General features: G+C 37.6%; 1 long non-coding RNA gene across 1 annotated transcript in view; it reads left to right on the top strand.

Moving 5' to 3' along the window:
- The window catches only part of LOC108371769 (uncharacterized), a 7470-nt gene extending 3476 nt beyond the window's left edge, over positions 1-3994 (top strand). Inside the window, exon 3 of the long non-coding RNA XR_001848788.1 lies at positions 3797-3994. This is a non-coding gene — a long non-coding RNA (uncharacterized LOC108371769). The remainder of the gene's footprint in view (positions 1-3796) is intronic.
- Positions 3995-6482: the final 2488 nt, after the last annotated feature.

Raw genomic sequence — 6482 nt, 5'->3', positions numbered from 1 at the left:
GCAAGGCTATGGATTAATATTGCTGTTGTTGTTGTTGGTTCAACCCGCTTTGTCTATTTGCAGGCATTTTACTTTCGACCTCCTCTTTTTGCAAGACAGTTTTTGTTTTCCTTTTTTCCCAAATCTAATTTAGTTTGTTATTTTTTATACTTATTAGGTAGAAAAGAAGCTATGTACTTGCGTTGTGACATTCATAAAGAAATGACTACTACAAACTGACGCAGGTGTTGGATTACTTTTGGGTAGGAGTGAACGTAGGACAGAGTTTCGGGGAACCGAAGTTAAAGGGCGGCAGTAAGGTTCGGAAGTTCGCGGTTCGCTAAAATATTTTATTAATAGTAAATAATTTAATCAGATTTTTAAACAGAAACTTCATTTTAGTCTTGATTTTTAACCGACTTCCAAAAAAGGAGGATGGTTTAGTTGTGTTTTATGTATGTTACCGCATAACTTTGGACACGTCAACCGATTTCGATAATTTTGCATCGGAAAGGTAGTGTCTCAAAGGTGGTCCCGTACTAATCTGGTTAAGATCCGATCAGTGGATCATAAGATATATATATATATATATTTTTTTTTATATGAGAATTGAAGTCGGTTCTTTTTTTGCTAAAAATTACTTGTTATTTGTACTTTCCTTCAGTTTTCGTTCGCCAGAAACGATTGAATGGAAATACGAAAAAAATGAGAATACTTTCACAGTGAATACTGTGAAAGATTTTTTGTAATAATTTTTTGAAAAATACCAATTTTAGTATTTAAATAAAAATTTAGTTTAAAAACTAAACCTTAAATAATCATATTCCATTAAATTACTTTCGTGAAACTGCCTGCAATAGTTGAAGTGTGAAATTTGCAATTCGTTTAACAAAAATTTTACTTTCTTATTTGTTTTCCAGATTCACTGACTTCATCTTCATAGTAATTCCTTGTACTACACTGCCATAATTGAAGTCCCTAAAGGCCGATTGTTTTCCCATAATGAATTGTGGAAAGTAAGACTCTGCGCATGTCCGTCGCGTCCTCTCCACAACTGGTCGAATTTATATTAGAAAACGATGCCTACATTCAAGAGACATCCAGTGTAAAATTCTCTTAGTTGTGATAACTACAAATGAAGAGCTGAGAAATGAACTGAAGTTATGGGAGCGCCAAGGTTTAAATATTTGCTATCGCCACAATTATGGAAACCAACTGAACATCTTTGCAATACTAACCTATATTATAAAAAATTCAAAGGACCAGGAAAAAGTCGAACGAAAGAACGCAAATTAACGTTGTGCAAAAGTGTCATGAAATATTGTCGCTGATTCATGCCCTTTTGTTGGTGGCACTTTAATTGTTGTCATTGTTATTGTAATCTGCAACATACATATATGTACCATTGCTCGGTTGACTGGCGTTACGAGTACATACATAAATATGTACATATGTTTGTAAGTACATTTTTATGTATTTAGTACATGAAGCGGGTTTTTCATACAGTAGTTTTTAAAATAAAATTTATTGCATTCAAACAGAGGGAAGCGTTTAATGGCAGTTTCTACGTACGAATGTACCTGGGCATGTGTTAGTGTAAAGTCCTTGTACTGCTTTCTGCTGCAATTAATATGGAAACTAATGAAATTAAATAGTTAAGGGTTTTTTTCCTGGTGACACACAAACAAAATTAAATCTGCACTTCCTGCGCCGGATTAAAACTATTAGGTAAATGAAAATTTCAAAAATTATTTAATCAAGCTGTGATGAAACGCTTCATTCTGAGCAAATGAATGCTCAATTATTTCCACAAATTAGCTTACTTAGAGAAAAAACATAATTTTTTCTCACAGTCAGTACAATAATAAAGTATTTAGTTGATTCCATAAAATCCTAGGGCACGGAAGCTTCTGTATTCCCTTCGGCGCTTGTACTTTAAGATTGGTTTAGGTTCCCAAGCCTCGAAGAATTTCCAACCGGCGATCCATGTTGCATACAACCAGACTTGTATATGACTGAACTCCGTGTGCAGAAGTCCACGACTGCACACGAAGGTCAAAAGCGATTATTGTGCGTACGATTAAAATCGCAGCTCACAGCATTTGGATATTTCTATCCAAGTATCATATGGGTAGCGCTGAAACACCCGTGTGGGAGTGAGCTGAAGTGAGAAGGCGTAAAACTTCTCGTGCCCTGGGTTTGGATCCCGCCACGTTAAAAGACCGCCCAATGAAAGGGTTCAGAAAGCATCGGATGAGATCACCTTTTTTTGATTACGCAAACGTATAAAGGATTATCGTTTGAGGGTATGCACGTGGAATAAACAGACCCTTAATGGGGAAGGTGCCTCTGGCCAGCTGGTTGATGTCTTGCGACGTCTACCACAGTTGCCACGTAAAGAAGCGCAAATTCGGTGTTGGATTCGTGGTAGAAGAGAGACTCCGTCGCCGAGTACTAGCGTTCAGGAGGAACGTCTAGCCACAATCCGCATAAAAGCGAAAATATTCAACATCTCGCTCATCTGTGCTATTGTCCCGACGGATCTCTTCTATGAGCGCTTGGAGCGTACATATGAACGCTGCCTCCGACAAGATATAAAAATCGTGCTTGACGATTTCAATGCCAATATGGGCAAGGAAGGGATCTTTAGCGAAACCGCCGGAAAATTCAGCATCCACGACCCAACGTCCGATAACGGACTGAGGCTGATCGACTTCGCCGGAGCCCGAAACATGGTTCCAGCATAAAAGTATCCATCAAGCTACAGGCTGTCTCCACATCAAAAAACGGGAAACCAAATCGATCATTTTGTGATAAACGAAAGGCACGCTTCCAGTGTTTTAGACGTGCATAAATTTCGAGGGCCAATCATAGAGTCACAACAGACGGCCAACTTACTCGCCACTTGACTCTCACACCTGCTCTCTGAGAGCACTCTTCACCCAACCGCTCACTAAGTACTGCCGCTGAAGAAGTCGGATTTCAGCCAGTGCGAAAGAACAACTGGTACGATGAAGAGAGAAGCAGAGTCAAGAGGCTGCAGAGAAAAAAGATGTCGTCTACAGGGCCACGCGAAAAGCGAGACGTATTTGCACCAATAAGAAGAGAGAGGCCGAAATACGTGAGTGGGAAGAGCTGAAAATGTTGGCCGGCAGGAAAAACGCCCAACAATTTTACCAGAAACTTAGGCGACTTACGGAAGGTTTTAAGACCAGGGTAAACTCCTGTGATGCCAACCATGGCGAGCCAGAGACCGATGTCCAGAACGTACTCAAATTATGGAGGCAGCACTGTTCCTTCCTATTGAATGGCAGCAGCACTGACAGTAGTAAAGAAGAACCCGTGCCGCCAATTGATGACGATGGAGTCGATGGCGCACCACCTGACTATGACGAGGTCCTAGTAGCGATTACGCGGCTGAAAAACCACAAAGCGGCTGGAGCTATTGAAATACGGAGGCGAGAAACTGATAAACTGCATGCACCAATCTATTATGCAGAATATAGTCAGACGAACGCATGCTCGACGACTGGAATTTAAGTGTGCTCTGCCCAATCTAAAAGAAAGGCGATGCGCCAACTATAGCGGGATCGGCCTTAAAAGCATAGGTTACAAGGTCTTATCAAGTGTATTGCGTGAAATACTGTCAAGGTGACACCCTTTCGTGTAATTTCTTTAATCCAATGTTGGAGAAGATAGTAAGAGCTGCAGAACTGAACCGCTCAAGCACAATACTTCAAGTCACTCATCATGCCTGTGCTGTGTCTGTGCGCGGAAGCATGGACAATTAAAATATCTGTTGAAGTGGTTTTTGGAGTCGAGAGAAATATTCTACAAAAGATTTACGGGCCTTTACGTGTTGGCTATGACGAACACCCCAGACGATCTAACGATGAGCTATATGTGCTTTACAACGATATAGTCAGTGCAGCCAATTAAAATTCGGCGGCTCCACTGGCTTGGCCATGTCGTTCAAATGAACAGAAGGCCTCCTGTTCTGAAGGTGTTCAAAGGGGGCCGCGATGCTGGTAACAGATGAGGAAGAAGGCCTCTTCTGCGCTGGAAATACCAGGTGGAAAAGGATTTGGAGTTGGCGTTTCGAATTGGCGTCAGTTGGCACAGAAGAGAAATAACTGCCGTGCTGTTTTGGACTCGGCTAAAATATCTTAGGCGGTTACAATAAAGTAGCAGAATACCAGCCCTGTATTAATAAGCGCTATTTACTGGATGTCGAATCATATAGGAATAGGGAACGAGTGATTCAGTGGTTGCGAAAAACTATCAGCACGGCAGCAACTGCACTACTATTTTTGCATTTGGGTCGGCAGTTTATTAAAAACAATTTATTACTTTTGATTTGCCGTAACTGTGCTTTGCTCGGCTGTGCTGAGCACAAAATGCTTTGAACCATTTGTTTATCAATGAAAATCTTAGTCTTAATATTAAGTAATTATCTGACAAATGGAGAATTATTGCGCTCTTGAAGAATGTATGGCAATGGCAGCCAAAAGAAAGTTTGCAATGAAAATCGTCTTCCTATACCTTGCGAATTTTCTGAATATATTTTTAGCCGTTTAAAGTTTACGACATGCAACAACATGACACCCAGTTGAGAATTTCCAAAATAGTTGTTTCAAAAATGGGCTAAGTCGAAAAAATTTCAATAGAATTTTCACATTCGCCAATTTCTCATTTGAATAGATGAGGTGTTAATAGAAGCATACTGGTCTTAACATCGCAGTGAGCTAATCTCTTTCGGAACGTACAGAATTTGATAAATTGTTTTGTAATACCAGATATGTGTCACCCAGAGCATGTAAAAATAAATTTTATTAATGACTATTTGTAAACAAGATAAATTCTATTGCTAAAGATATTTGTGTCCAATTAAATAACATCATAGTCAATATTACGCTAGATTGCTTCAAATGTTTTCGCCTGAAAATCAACCGACTTTTCCATTTTTATTTGCATGAATAAATGTTCAGCAATGTAAGTGTGTTTAATATATTTTGTAAGCCACTTGATTCATGAAGCGTTCATAATAGCAAATGTGCCAAGAACTTGATTTATTTATTCAAATTTTCCATTTAAACTGCATACTTACATACACATATCATACCTTTGCTGAAAGAGTGTCATAATCCAGAAAATCACAAATCCGACAAAATGCCTTGTTAGTTTACAATTTACGGACGCTCTAATGGTAAAAATTAAGAAAGCTTTTCTTCTAATGAGCTATTGTTAATCGATACAACTATGCAATTAGAATAATAGGTGGCGGTCATTACAGCACGCCTAACAAAGAATATTATATTATTTTTTGGATTATAGCACTCTTGCAGCAAAGGTTCGCTGTGTTGTATTTATGACTTAAATAACAGCTGCTGTACACCCGTGCGTATGTGCAACATTTTACGCCACATTAGAAAATTCCACACAATTCCAACTATCATTCGTTGTCTGTTTGTATGTATGTATGTATGTACCAGTGTTTTGCAGTAATCTGCTGTGTTGATGTGTGCGCTTATGTTTGTGCACATGTGTATGTATGTACATTAGTGCGGGTCAGTTTTTCTGATTATGCAGATAATTCTCAGAGAAAGTTTAGGTAAGTTTTTATTTTTTTTTGTTTCAAGTTTGAAGTCGAAATTGTGTTTTTCTTTTTTTAAGTTAACCGTAATAGAGTACTTTAATATTTTTGTGTTAATACACACTTCGTTTTTTTTTTTGAAAACACTTTTATTGAGGTCACTTGGGACCCCATACGACTAATTGGACTACAAAACCTACCTATATACTCAAAATCTTTCTAAGAAATCCAACTAAAAAGCAAACAATTTCAATAGGAACTTGGCCCAATCATATATAAAAGCTTGAAATATTTGCCAAAGTTCTTTGTTTTTTTTAAATATTGCACAAAGTTTGAAACTTGAATTCGTAGATTTTTGTTAAGGAGTAAGCTTTATCTTTATAAAAAAAATTAACTAAAATTAAATAATCGACTTCAATTCTCATATAAAAATTTAAGAGTACCGTTAATTTCTTCATGATCGAATAATCTAAACCAAATAAGTATGGGACTACCTCTGAGGAACCACCTTTCCTTAAAAAAAGAATATAGAAAGCGGTTAACGTGGTCCTGAGTTATGCGGTAACATACTTACATAAAAAAAGTCGGTCAAAAATAAATTTGGTAAAACTTTTCAATATGTGGGCCGTTTATAATTTTGACACGGGGTGTGTTTTTGCTTGATAAATGTGGTAATTAAAATATAAATGTTATAAATTAATATATAGCTATTTTGTATCCATTAGCTAAAACAAAAGGTAAACAAATTCGTTTCCAAATTAGTTTATTCCACATTTTCTTTGAGAATTATTTATAGAAACCGAAAATACCATGCGATTTGTTGAAAAACTTTCGTAAAACAATCTGACCCACCCTAATGTACATATGTATGTATATAAATATGTTCGTAAGTATGCACATGTCGGCACCT

The sequence above is a fragment of the Rhagoletis zephyria genome, unplaced genomic scaffold (genome assembly GCF_001687245.7).
Source record: "Rhagoletis zephyria isolate East Lansing unplaced genomic scaffold, Rhagoletis_zephyria_1.1 Rzeph_scaffold_05212, whole genome shotgun sequence".
Lineage (NCBI taxonomy): Eukaryota > Metazoa > Arthropoda > Insecta > Diptera > Tephritidae > Rhagoletis > Rhagoletis zephyria.
Note: the sequence above shows the minus strand (reverse complement) of the source record. Positions and strands in the feature narration are given on the sequence as shown.